The sequence below is a fragment of the Ahaetulla prasina genome, chromosome 2 (genome assembly GCF_028640845.1).
Source record: "Ahaetulla prasina isolate Xishuangbanna chromosome 2, ASM2864084v1, whole genome shotgun sequence".
In the NCBI taxonomy this organism is placed as follows: domain Eukaryota; kingdom Metazoa; phylum Chordata; class Lepidosauria; order Squamata; family Colubridae; genus Ahaetulla; species Ahaetulla prasina.
The window spans coordinates 281,619,296-281,634,089 of NC_080540.1; the positions used below are offsets into that span (position 1 = coordinate 281,619,296).

The 14,794-nt window shown below is 45.4% G+C and overlaps 1 protein-coding gene across 3 annotated transcripts in view; it reads left to right on the plus strand.

The window, feature by feature from the left end:
- PDZD2 (PDZ domain containing 2) overlaps positions 1-14,794 on the plus strand; it is a 371,146-nt gene that overhangs the window by 44,814 nt on the left and 311,538 nt on the right. The window lies entirely within an intron of this gene.

Below are 14,794 nucleotides of genomic sequence, written 5' to 3' on the forward strand. Positions count from 1 at the left end.
CCTGGGTCCGAAAGATAAGTTATTATTCTGGGTGATTCTCTCTGGATTTCTTCTTTGCGGATGGAAAACAAAACGCCAAATTTCCCCATATCCCAGTCCCTTCTTCCTTCCCCCCCAGATTGTGTCTTGCAGGAAAGGGAAATGCTGTAAGGAGAAACAGCCTGGGCAATCTCCCGTCACTTCTTTTATCCAGGGAGGATGAAAGGAACCTGGTGTCCTTTAGTTCACTTGTCAAAAGTTGCAGTTGATGGTTCTGCTTGTCAGAGGAGCTGTCTTCAGTCCACAGTCTTCCCCTGGAAATCCCTCCATGGCAATAGTTTAACAGCTGAAGCAAGAAGATCTTGGACATTCTTGCTGTCTTGTACCCTTCAGTTGAGTCTTTCTCAACTTTGGCAGCATCTATCTATCTATCTATCTATAATGAAAAGAAGGACTAGGGGAAACATGATAGCAGTGTTCCAATATCTCAGGGGTTGCCACAAAGAAGAGGGAGTCAAACTATTCTCCAAAGCACCTGAGGGTAGAACAAGAAGCAACAGATGGAAACTAATCAAGGAGAGAAGCAACCTAGAACTAAGGAGAAATTTCCTGACAGAACAATTAATCAGTGGAACAACTTGCCTGCAGAAGTTGTAAATGCTCCAACACTGGAAATTTTTAAGAAAATGTTGGATAGCCATTTGTCTGAAATGGTGTAGGGTTTCCTGCCTGGGCAGGGGGTTGGACTAGAAGACCTCCAAGGTCCCTTCCAACTCTGATATTATTATTATTATTATTATTATTATTATTATTATTATTATTATTATTATTATTATTACTATCTATCTATCTATCTATCTATCTATCTATCTATCTATCTATCTATCTATCTATCTATCTATCTATCTAGTACATAATAGATAATATATATAAGTATAAGCATGAACTGAATACATAAAATGAATACAATTAAAAGGAACATTAGGACAGGGACGGTAGGCATGCTGGTGCTCTTATGCATGCCCCTTACAGACCTCTTAGGAGTGGGGTGAGGTCAACAGTAGCAAGTCTAAGGTTAAAATTTTGGGGGTTTGGAGATGAAACCACAGAGTCAGGTAGTGCAGTCCGAGCATTGACCACTCTGTTGCTGAAGTCGTATTCTCTTCAATTGAGTTTGGAGCTTGAAGAATTGTGGACGTCAACTCTGAGAATTTCCCCACCACCATGACTGAGGAATTTGGGGAGTTCAAGCTGCCAAGGTTGAGAAACACTGCTTTAGTTCTTTTGGGATTACAGTATTTAGAATTCTCAGCCACTGTGGTTAGGCATATCTGGAAGGCACCAGCTCCAGAGAAACTGGTTCATCTGGAGAACAATTGTAGCTTACTCCAGATGTGTTGGGACCGTAACTCTCAGAATTCCATTTCACGGATAATGGGTTTGTCCAAACCCAGTCACTATGACTTTATTATTAAAAAAAAAACCAACCAGTGATTAAACCAAACCATGTCTTAATGAAATATGTGTCAGCAATGGAAGCCTTTAGCCTAGTATGGAACGTTGACAATATGTGTATCCAGTAACACATGGTGTCCAATTAGTTGCACATTGGGGATTAATTTCCTAACAGTTTCAATAGGAGATCCAATTAGTGAGTGAGGTGTTGATTTCTGCTTCTTTAGATATGTTCAAGGAAAGATTGGAGGTCTTGCTTGTCAGGATAGCTTTAATATGGTTTTGATCCCATACTCAGTGGCCAGTGGTATGACTCTACGATGCACAAGTTAAGTACGAAAGTGATTAACTTTTCTGTAACCCTTAATATTTGAAGTCTGTTGCTGGCTTTGATTCTGGAACTAAGACCAAGACTAGAAGCCAGATTGCTCAACAATAGGTAGTCTTCACTTAATGACCGATTGCTTAGTGACCTTTGTAAATTACAACGGACTTCCCCAAAGATACTTATGACCCTGTTCCAGAGTTCTGCCTGTGGCACTTTCCCCCATATCACATGATTGCATTTTGCTGCAACCAGCTCATCTTTATGTCCTGTTTCAGCGTTCCACAGATACAGTTTATGACGTATTTTTTGCCACCAGAATGCCCATGACTTGTTTAATGATCATGGCGTCTGCTTTACGACTACCATGTCCACTTAACAATGATCACACAAAGCTCATAAAATCGAGGTGGTCACGTGGGAGCCTCAATTTAGTACCGTCATGACTTTCTGGGCTCCATGATGGTCATAGGTCAAGGACTAAAGGTAAAGGTAAAGGTTCCCCTCGCACATACGTGCTAGTCATTGCCGACTCTAGGGGGCGGTGCTCATCTCTGTTTCAAAGCCGAAGAGCCAGCACTCCCCGAACACATCTTTGTGGTCATGAGGCCGGCATGACTCAACGCCAAAGGCGCACGGAACGCTGTTACCTTCCCACCAAAGGTGGTCCCTATTTTTTCTACTTACATTTTTTACGTGCTTTCGAACTGCTAGGTTGGCAGAAGCTGAGACAAGTAACGGGAGCTCACCCTGTTACGCGGCAGCACTAGGGATTCGAACCGCTGAACTGCCGACCTGCCCACCAGGTTTCCGAGCATTCCATCAGCCGAGGGCCCAAGGTAGGGGTGGCGGGGTGGCGGTTATTATTAGGGAGAGTCTGGAACCGAGGGAGACCACTGTGTTTCAGATAGCTGGGTGTGAAACCCTCTATGTGAAGTGGGGTCGTAGGACTCAGGTGGGCTTGTTGATCACGTACCTGGCTCCTTGCTGTGTGACAACAGCCCTGCCCGAGCTGTTGGAGTTGCTAGCTGGGTTGGCAGTTGAAACCCCTAGACTGTTGGTCATGGGGGATTTCAACTTGCCATCAACTGGCATGGCATCCTCGACCGCTCGGGAGTTCATGGCTTCCATGACAGCCATGGACCTGACTCAATTAATTGATGGCCCTACTCACATTGGGGGAGGCACCCTAGACTTGGTTTTTATCTCTGGCCAGTGAATGATCTGATTTTAAAAGATTTAATTATCAACCCTTTGTCATGGTCAGATCATTTCCTCCTTCGTCTGGACTTTCAGACCGCTACCCACCACCACAGGGAGACGGAACCAATGCGTTGGTTCCGTCCCAGGCACCTGATGGACCCTGAGAGGTTCCTGACAGAGCTTGGGCCGCTTCCTGAGAATCTGGCCCACGGCACGACTGAAGAACTAGTCGCGGCCTGGGAACAGGCCGCGGCTGGAGCTTTGGACCGTGTTGTGCCTTTGCGGCCTCTGACCCGGCGTCGGTCTCAACCAGCTCCTTGGTTCTCCGAGGAGCTGAGGGAGATGAAACGCCGGAGAAGACGCCTAGAGAGTGTCTGGAGATCCAGCCGTTCGGAGGCTGACCGGACACTAGTTAGGTCCTATAGCAGGACCTATCTAGTGGCACTGAGGGATGCGAAACGTTCCTACGTTTCCTCCCTCATTGCGTCGGCAGATAACCGCCCGGCCGCCCTGTTTCGGGTGACCCGTTCCCTCCTTCAATAGGAGGGGCGGGAGGACCCCCTACAAGGGCATGCCGAGGAGTTTAACGGTTATCTATACGATAAAATCGTTCAGCTTCAGGACGGATTGGATCAAAATTGGGTAGATCCAGACGAGAGTTCCGAGACCCGTCTTGTTGAGGTGGTTTGGGATAATTTTGACCCTGTGACTCCCGAGGACATGGACAGGTTGCTGGGTAGGTTGAATGCCACCACATGTTTACTGGATCCGTGCCCCTCCTGGTTAGTACTGGCTACACAGGAGGTGACACGAGGCTGGCTCCGGGGGATTGCAAATGCTTCTTTGCGGGAGGGGGTCTTTCCCGCTGCCTTGAAAGAGGCAGTGGTGAGACCCGTCCTCCAGAAGCCTTCCCTGGACCCAGCTGGAATTACCGGCCAGTCTCCAATCTTCGCTTTACAGCGAAGGTTGTAGAGAGTGTGGTGGCATGTCAGCTACCCCAGTACCTGGATGAAGCTGTCTATCTAGACCCGTTCCAGTCCGGCTTTCGGCCCGGATACAGTACGGAGACAGCTTTGGTCGCGCTGGTGGATGATCTCTGGAGGGCCAGGGATAGGGGTTATTCCTCTGCCATGGTCCTATTAGACCTCTCAGCGGCTTTTGATACCATCGACCATGGTATCCTGCTGCGCCGGTTGGGGGGGTTGGGAGTGGGAGGCACCGTTTATCGGTGGTTCTCCTCCTACCTCTCTGACCAGACGCAGACGGTGTTGACAGGGGGGCAGAGATCGACTCCGAGGCGCCTCACGTGTGGGGTGCCGCAGGGATCGATTCTCTCACCCCTCCTGTTCAACATCTATATGAAGCCGCTGGGTGAGATCATCAGTGGCTTTGGGGTGAGATACCAACTGTACGCTGATGACACCCAGCTGTACTTTTCCACCCCGGGCCACCCCAGTGAAGCTGTCGAAGTGCTGTCCCGGTGTTTGGAAGCCATATGAGTCTGGATGGGGAGGAACAGGCTCAAACTTAATCCCTCCAAGAGGGAGTGGCTGTGGATGCCGGCACCTCGGTACAGTCAGCTGCAGATGCGGCTGTCTATCGGGGGCGAGTTGTTGGCCCCGATGGAGAAGGTACGCAACTTGGGCGTGCTCCTGGATGGTCGGTTGTCCTTTGAAGATCATTTGGCGACCGTCTCCAGGAGAGCTTTTTATCAGGTTCTCCTGATCCGCCAGTTGCGTCCCTTCCTGGACCGAGATGCCCTATGCATGGTCACTCATGCTCTCGTTACTTCTCGTCTCGACTACTGCAATGCTCTCTACATGGGGCTCCCCTTGAAGAGCACCCGGAGACTTCAGCTAGTCCAGAATGTGGCTGCGCGGGTTATTGAGGGAGCGGTTCGGAGCTCCCACGTAACACCTATCCTGCGCAGACTGCACTGGCTACCTGTCGTTTTCCGGGTGCGCTTCAAGGTATTGGTTACCACCTTTAAAGCGCTCCATGGCTTAGGACCGGGCTACTTATGGGACTGCTTACTGCCGGCCTCTATCTCCCAGCGTCCGGTGCGTTCCCACAGAGAGGGACTCCTCAGGGTGCCGTCAGCCAAACAATGTCGACTGGCGGCCCCCAGGGGGAGGGCCTTCTCTGTGGGGGCTCCTACCCTTTGGAACGAGCTTCCCCATGGGCTTCGACAACTACCTGACCTTAGGACCTTTCGCCGCGAACTTAAAACCTATTTATTCCATATGGCTGGACTGGCCTGATTTTAAATTTTAAATTTTAATTGTGGGTTTTAAATTGTTGTAATTTGTGTGGGGTGTAATGTTATTTTAAATTTCTGGCATACTTGAATCAGTTTTTTAAGGGTTGTTTTAATTATGGTGTATGTTTCTGTTTGTATTTTATTTGCCTGTTCACCGCCCTGAGTCCTTCGGGAGAAGGGCGGTATACAAATTAAAACATCATCATTATTATTATTATTATTATTATTATTATTATTATTATTATTATTATTATTATTATTAATTGACAAGCTCAGCATCTTAGCCCCTGAGCCACTGCGTCCCTTCCAGGTCAAGGACTACCTGTATCAAAATTGGAAGCATTGACCACATTTGATGGCAGAAAATCCCTCAGGTTAACTATGACTGGGTAGTCTCCTTTAAGTTTACTTTGGGTCTTCCTCCTTTTATTTTGATGAATGACATTCAATTGTGTGACAGAAGGAGAAAGACTTTGCTATATCTATTCCCATCCCCACCCCCAACCAAGAGGAATTTTCCATATTCTCATTACCCACTTTTTATTTTTTAATGAAGAATGCTACCAAGCTATACTCCTTCCTTGCGGAGGGCTGCAGTAGCTCTCTATTAATTTCGCTAGGCTTTTCTCCATGTACTCAGACTCTGAAATAAATTAAAACAACCACCTGCATTGGTGCTTCGTTTGATTTTGTTTTCACTGTTCCCCTTCCCCCCACCCAAAAGGAACGCCAGATTTTCTAGGAAAACTGTCTCTATCCCAGCCCCCCCCACCCTTTCCTCAAACTGCAGCAGAGAAAAAGCTGGAGCTGATTTGGAAGGTGACCTAATGCTGACTTCATTAAGCACTTTTAGATACTCGAAAACTTGTGGTGAGGAGACAAAGGATATACTGTACTGTAGCCTGTTTTTTTTGTGTGTGTACATGTACGTGAAGACCATGTTTATTAGCTGGCTTAATCTTCTAGCTTTTTAACTTCTAGCATTCACCTCCTCGCCTGTCATTTGCAGAGATGCGGGGAAGGCAAAGAAGAAATTTTCGCTTCGTTTTTCCACATCATTGGGCAAAATATGCTTCTTTTAATCAGAAGGTGCATGACATTTTCAGCGATGGCAGGGAAAGTTTGCAGACATTAACGATGTCTGGTTATGTTTACTGCCTCTGTTAGATGTGTATTTATGGTGGGGCTTTTTAAATCTCTTTTGGCAAAGGAGCAGAAAAATATCTCGCTGTACTGCCTGCCTTCTTTTTTTTTTAAAGAAATGATGACTGTTGAGAAAATCAGTCGCGTAGCTTTCACCAGGCAGGCAGGCAGGCAGGCAGGCAGGCAGGCAGGCAGGCAGGCAGGTAGGGGTGGGCTTCAAAAATGTTAGCAAGGAGTTCGCTGCCCGGTTGCTGGGTGGGTGTGGCCATAGTGAGTATGGCCTAGTTGGCCTCCTGCACCATGGGTGGGGGTGTTTTTGCCCTCCCTGGAGCTTCCGGGAGAGCGAAAACAGTCTCTCCAGGCTCTGGAGGCCCTCTGGAACTTCTAGTAGGCCCGTTTTCCCCCTCCATGAGCCTCTGCACACGCCCTGCACTTACCTGCATCCAAAGTGGGCCGTGTGGGACTCCTGGGAGGGGAGGGGTGGGCAGGGCCAGCCAGGAGTGGGATTTGGGTAGAGTGACCAGACGTCCTGCTTTTGGCGGGACAGTCCCGCATTTTAAAAATTCGCCCTGCATCCCGCGGCGTTCTAAAAAAGCCCCGATTTTCGGCGGGATTGCAAATGACGCGTCCCAAACAAGGGATTAACAGGGTGGGGAATGTCGAGGGGCGCCTCTTAGCTCCTCGATTTGGGGAGGAATGAAGGCAAAGGCTTGTGTGTGGGGGCGCTTGCAGTCAAAAGCTTTTCTCATTGGGAGAAAAGCCTGTTTTTTGAATTCCCCGCGCAATTTACTTCCGAGTAGCCTCGCCAAGCGAGGGAGGGTTTGGCTCGGGTGGGTTTGTTTATTTCCTGCTGTTCGGCCCACCTCCACCCAGATGGAGGGAAGTGGGGGGAGGGGTGGCCTGCCCCCCTCCCCCCCAGTCAATGGTGTCCCACTTTACCAATGTTAAAATCTGGTCACTATAGATTTGGGGGTTCTCTGAACTGCACAGAATCTTAGCTAGAGGTTCTCCGGAACTCCTGTGAACCCCCCACCACCACAAGCCACCCCTGCAAACAGGGGACTTTAGTGACATAGGTCCTCTAAACAAAATATCTCCCCTGCAGAATTCTGGGAATTGAAGGTGGTACATGTACTGTAGAACGATGCTTTTGATAACTTTTAAGATGTTAAGATCATCCAACGTTACGGAAAAAGTGGACTATGGAAAAGTGACTTGTGACCCATCCTTGAAATTATGACCATCATCCCCACGGTCACATGATTTCAGTTTGGCTGCTTGGCAGTGGCCTCTCATTTATGATGATTGCAGCTTCTTGCTGGGAGGTGATCATGATTTGTGACCTGGGTTGGCTTCTGACATGCCAAGTCAGTTGGGAAAGCCAGATTTGTTTTACAACTGCATGATTCACTTAATGACTCCAGTAAAAATGGTCATAAAATCAGAACCTGTCATGTGATGATTCGCTGATGACTGCATTGTTTCTCAGTCAGAATTCCACTCCCAATTGTGGACGTAAGTCGAGGACTACCTGTGAGTGATAAAGTAAGGCAGCTGCCCTTCAATATTAAAAAGTTTGGGTTCAAGTCCCACCTCTGCCTGGATTTCACGGCATCTGTCTCTGCTCACAGTAGCCTACATCAGCATCAAACCGGTTTGTTGTAAAGACAGGAATGTAAACTTTGTGCAAATGAAAAAAACAAATAAACTGATAACCTAGCTTTAGGTAAAATAGGGCATACATATACATAGAGCAAAGAAATTGCTTTCCAAGATGTTCTATTTGCCCACAGTCATTTCTCCTGGCATGCTGTTGGAATAGAACCATACAAACGCAAACCATTTTCTGCTGTGTTGTGGTTTGGTGTGCCTTCTTTTCAAAATTACAGCTTGTAAGGGCTAATTACAAGCTTACGGTAAGGTTGGAGTTAAACTGATTACTGCTTTGCAATTTGGCGTTTTCCATTTCCCAGACTACTCCCTGTGAAGTGGGCACTGTTTTTCCTGACTTGCACTAAATGCTTGCAGGAGGCCTTCACCTACCAAAACATACTCTTTGATGGCTTGATCCTTCTCCTCAAAGGAGGAACAGCTACTATGAGTAGGTAGCCTGAAGATTCTATGAGAAGATAAATTTATGAAAAGAGCTATTTTATCTGGTGTTGTGGTAGTCTTACTGTCTCGTGACTGTCCTGTTGCCATTTTAGGGATTTTCTTTTTAAAAGCATTAAATACAGTGATTGTGCTATATCATATATGGGAACTAGAGAAGTGGCCATGCTCTTTGTAGCAGTTATACCCTGCATTATAGAATCACCGAATTTTACTGCTCGATGGGATGATGAGAAGATTTACAAGACAACCATCCACCCTGTTGCACTGTGTGGCACTGAATGCTGGGCAGCAACAACAGGGACCGAAAGCTATCTCCATGCCATGGAAATACGAATGCTCCATTGGATATCAATTATCCGGTTAGGAAAGCGCGCGCTGATAATACTCAATCATTAATCACCCCTCCTCCCAGTTATGTCAGCCGACACTAATAATAAGCTCTTTTCCCTTACCCCGGATGGTGGTATGCTTCATCTCATGATCCTAAGAGTTTATAATACAGAAATAAACATTTTACATTCTATCTACTGATATAATCATTTAAAAGTAAATGAAGAGTGGAGTGGAGGCTGACATTCGGCCCTCCTGCAACAAGGACGTCAGTCCTAGAAAGAAAAAAGAGAAGTTAGGGTTTGTCAGGATATTTTTATAGAATTGTGCTATTTTTCCGAGGCATGAACATCTTCTTTGTTCACCCATTCAGCTTGGGATAACGGAAGTGTTTCCAAGAAATAAGATATTGAATTTTATTTCTATGTTTTCTTGAATCTAAAATTTCTTTTATTTCAAAGTGTTGTTCTCCTCTATGAGAATTGGTATAGGAGGGGTGTATGGTTAGGACGGAAAGTAGATGTGTGTTCAGGTTTCAGCAAACTGACATGGAAAACGGGTGGATTCTCCTAAGTGTTTTGGTAAATCTAGTTGTACCGTCACGGGGTTGATGATTTTACTATTGGGAAAGGTCCCACATATTTGGGTCCAAGTTTTTAGATTTCTGAGTGGTTTGAAGATATTTGGTGGAAAGATAAACTTTATCGCCACTTGATATTGTTCTCAGGGACCTTTTTTATCTGCTTGTTTTTATGCACGGTGAGCGTCGATCGCCTTGCAGTCATTTTCCATGTGCTTTGTATTTGATCTATCCATTCTGATAAAGAGGAAACAGTAGTTTCTTCCTGTGGGAGTTCGAGATAGGAACAAAATCTTGGCCTGAAGCTATTTTAAAGGAGTAAATCCGTGCTACTATGAATTGAGTTGTTGTAGGCAACTTCAGCAAAAGGTAAGAGAGCAGCACCTTCCATTGTAGCCAAGACCGCCTACCAACTAGAAGTTAATGGCCAGCCACCCCACGGGTGTCCAAAACAGATGGCAAGACGCCATCAACAAAGATATGGAAGCCATGGGCCTGCACCCTGGAGTCGCAGTGGTGTTCAGTGATCTGAAAAGAGGACCCTGCACATGCGGGAATACGTTTGGAGACGAAGAAGAAGAAGAAGAAGAAGAGGAGGAGGAGGAGGAGGAGGAGGAGGAGGAGGAGGAGGAGGAGGAGGAGGAGGAGGAGGAGGAGGAGGAGGAGGAGGAGGAGGAGGAGGAGGAGGAGGGATGTGAGAAGAGGAAGGGAAATTCTTGTGGCTCAGTCTGTTAAGACAGTCTGTTATTAACACAGCTGCCTGCAATTGCTGCAGGTTCTAGTCCCACCAGGCCCAAGGTTGACTCAGCCTTCTATCCTTTATAAGGTAGGTAAAATGAGGACCCAGATTGTTGGGGGCAATAAATTGACTTTGTATATAAATATACAAATAGGATGAAGACTATTGCTAACATAGTGTAAGCCGCCCTGAGTCTTCGGAGAAGGGCGGGATATAAATGTAAATTAAAAAAAAAATTAGAATAGAACCGTGTTTTTCAACCTTAGCAATTTCAAGATGTGTGGACTTCAGTTCCCAGAATACCACAGGAATATGTTGTTATGCTGGTTGGGGAATCCTGGGAGCTGGAGATGTGAACCTCATATCTGAAAGATGATGAGGTTGAGAAACTCTGCTGTAGACTAATGTCACTGCAGTGCAGCAAGTCTTCCATCTGTCCACTTTTAATTGTTTGTGGTATGGCTGGCTTAGAAATTCTGGGAGTTGAAGCCCACAGGTCATAAAGGTGCCATAGTAGTCTTACATCCTGCTTCTCATGGCAGCCTATCCAATGTCTCCAAAACGTTCAGGAGGGCTTGAATGCAAACAATGCTCTTGGTCTGATGGCATTTATCACATCATGTCCGTAAACCCATTTATCTTCTATTAGTCTTAAACACACCTGGAAACCTGAACTAGCATGAGATGAGATGTATAACAGTAAATATCTTGTAAGATCCGCTAATGGGATCTTACAAGATATGGGATGGTATTTCATTAGTTGCTTTTGTGGATGACCATCAGAACTTGAGTAGAATGAGCCTCCTCATCCTATTAGACTTAATAATAATAACAGAGTTGGAAGGGACCTGGCAGGTCTTCTAGTCCAACCCCCTGCCCAGGCAGAAAACCCTACACCACTTCAGGCAAATGGTTATCCAACATTTTCTTTAAAATTTCCAGTGTTGGAGCATTCACAACTTCTGCAGGCAAGTCGTTCCACTTATTAATTGTTCTAATTCTTTTCAGTGGCATTGATCAACCGGCCTTTAAGGGTTGGGCAAAGTGAGCAGTGTGCTGGAATAGTTTTACTCCATAGTAAGGAGAAGTCTCTAATCACTTGTGAGTGATCAAGCCCTTGGCTGTTGAATTGTGACATGCTGCAGGTCTCTCATCTATTTAGTTTATTATCTGTATGGGAATGTTGGAAGACGTCATTCATTTAGAGTGAAGCATTATTAGTGTACTGATGATACCTGGTTGTACATCTGCTCCAGTGGTGAGATTCAAATTTTTTTAGTACCAGTTCTGTGGGCCTGGCTTGGAGGGCCTGGCATGACTTGGTGGGCATGGAAGGGGAAAGACACTGTAAAATCTCCGTTCCCTCCCCAATCCAGGGGAAGGTTACTGCAAAATCCCCATTTCCTCCCAATCAGCTGAGACTCAGGAGGCAGAGAATAGATGGCAGCGGGGCCAGTCAGAATTTTTACTACCGGTTCTCTGAACTACTCAAAATTTCCACTACCGGTTCTCCAGAACTGGTCAGAACCTGCTGAAACCTACCTCTGATCTGCTCCCCAGGCCATACAAGAGGTGCATTCACCTGGTGCTTAGAGGCTGTAAGGGTTCAGGAACCATCTAGCTCATGGGTGTCAAACTCGTGGCGTCACGTTGCCATCACTTCACATTTCGCGATGTTTTCCCCCTTTGTGGAGCTGGGGTGGATGTGGCCTGCGTGTGACGCATCCTGCCTGCGGGCCACCAGTTTGACACTCCTGCAGGAGCTGTGAGGTCAAAAGGACTCCACCTGAGCTAAAGTAAAAGCTCACAATGAGCTAGAAACTGGGAGTCCTTTTGACCTCACAGCTCCTGCTAGATCACGGGTGTCAAACTGGCTGCCCATGCGCTGGATGCATCACACGCAGGCCACGCCCACCCCAGTTCCGCGAAGGGGAAAAAAGTCACAAAACATCATGTGACGGCAACGTGATGCCACGAGTTTGACATCCATATGCTAGATCATCGAGTAGAGATGAAGGCCACTCAAACAGATTAATCTATAATTTTAGCATTCAGTCTTGCTACATTTCACTTGGTTTAGGGGAACGTTCAATCAGAGATATCTAGAAAGACCTCACATACATTCAAGTTGCATGCCCATCCTAAAAGGAATCCATACCCCTTTTATAACATCGCTCCCATCACTATTGTAAAGATGGCAGAGGCTAAAAGATGTTAAAGTCACATTGTCATGAATTCTGAAGGTGGAGTTAACAGTTGGCAAGGAACGTCTCGTTCAGGAGGAGTCATCCCAAGAGGATGTATGTGAAAATAAAGTTGATTAATCAGTGCAGATGTGAGAAATGAGTACATGTTAACAAAGATAGCTAGTCAAGAAGGCCAGTGGCCCCAAGGGTGAAAACGCATTCTGGATAAAATTGAGCTGGGACACTGTGTGAATACTTATATGAAATACCATGAACTTCTGAGAAATGAGAATGAAACGAGAAAATTGCAGTGATAGATGTGAGAACTATTGAGCTTAATAAAATCGGAAATTGTAATGGTTTACAATATTTTGAGATGGGGTAAAGGCTTCATATCGATCTAACAGAATCTGTTGAAAACTACCCAGGTAGATTAAAGGAGAAAGTGGACATTTCCAGATGAAAAGCACAAATTCCTACAGTTAGAAGAACTGTTAGAAGAACAAATTCCTAAGACTGTCAAGTGCATCCAACTCACTGCAAGAAGTATAAAATGTTTAATAGTTTTTTAATGATTATTATATAATGATTTTAAGTAATAATTGTTTTATATATTTGACTGTTTTATTGGATTGTTGAACATCCAGAGTCACTTTCTATCAGATGGGCAGTTATATAAATTTGATAAATAAATTAAAGCCAGAGAGATGGCTCTCCCCATTTTTGATAAAAAAAGAAAAGAAAAGCAACCATTTCCCCCATATAAACGTCTTTTCTTCTTCACCCAGTTCTCCTATTGTGAAACTACTAAACTGAGTTTTAAAATACTGAAAATTGCTAAAAGTTGAAGAAGTTGCTGGGGGCCATGCATAAAGCTTAGTAAGATATAATTTACATAACTATGCCATACTTAGATGTTACTTGAGCATGTTGGTATGGATCTGAGGTTTTCTCTAAGGAGATGGAATGTAGGGTGTAGTAAAGTTTGTGTGACTTTGATTTATTATTATTCCAAGACCTCTGTTAAGAGCAACTTCACATTACATGGGATATTTTCGATTGGCAGCAGCATTGGCTGAACTCGTCAAACCTTGGAAGCAAAGTAAGTATTTAGTACTTAGGTGAGAGACCACGAATGAATCCAGAGCTATAGAACAGACTGGAAGTCAATTAAATATATATACACCATTGTTAAGGAAGCCAACACAGTTCTAGGCTGCATAAACAGAGGGATAGAATCAAGATCACGTGAAGTGTTAATACCACTTTATAATGGCCTGGTAAGACCACAGTTGGAATACTACATCCAGTTTTGGTCGCCATGATGTAAAAAAGATGTTGAGGCTCTAGAAAGAATGCAGAGAAGAGCAACAAAGATGATTAGGGGACTGGAAGCTAAAACATGGAGAAAGGTTGCTGGAACTGGGTATGTCTAGTTTAATGAAAAGAAGGACTAGGGATGACATGATAGCAGTGTTCCAGTATTTCAGGGATTGTCATAAAGAAGAGGGAATCAATCTATTCTCCAAAGCATCTGAGGGCAGGACAAGAAGCAATGCAGTAGTGGGTTGCTACTGGTTCGCCCCGGTTCGGGTGAGCCAGTAGCGGCAATTGTAAGGTTTGCAAAGTGGTTTGCTCCAACCGTCAGCTGGGCCCTCCCTCCCGCCCTTGTGCTATACCTACCTATATTCATTCATTTTTAGCCTAGCTGATAGGCACCGCAGAGCGGATTGCTGTGTCTCAGCTGTTCTGAAATGCAATGTACTTGCGCGGAGTGCAAGTTTGGCCTGAGTGCAAGCGAAGCAAGCATGTGCGTGCAGAGCACATGCGTGAAGCGAGCTGGTGGTAACACCAGTTGAAACCCACCACTGAAGCAATGGGTGGATACTAAACAAGGAGAGAAGCAACTTAGAACTAAGGAGAAATTTCCTGACGGAACAATTAATCAGTGGAGCAACTTGCCTCCAGAATTTGTAAATGCTCCAACACTGGAAGTTTTTAAGAAGATGTTGGATAACCATTTCTCTGAAGTAGTGTAGGTGATCTTGCCTAAGCAGGGGGTTGGACTAGAAGACCTCCAAGGTCCCTTCCCACTCTGTTATCCTATTCTATTCTATGCTGCATACGTTGTTCAGGTGACTTGACTATAAGTAGGACCAGAATTCTGTTGCTAAACAAGGTGGTTGTTAAGTGAGTCGTGCCTGATTTTATGATCTTTTTGCCACAGTTAAGTGAATTTCTGCCATTGTTAAATGAATCACATGGTCATTTAGCAAATCCAGCTTCTCTCCTTGACTTTGCTGGTGTCGGAAACCGACAGGTAAGGCCACAAACGGCAATCACATGAACCTAGGTCACTGCAACATTGCAGATATATGTTGGTTGCCAAACTCCCAAGTCTGGATCATATGATCATGGAGTTGCTCCAACGGTTGTAAGTGCAAGGACTGGTGTACGTCATTGTTTTCAGTGCCTTTGC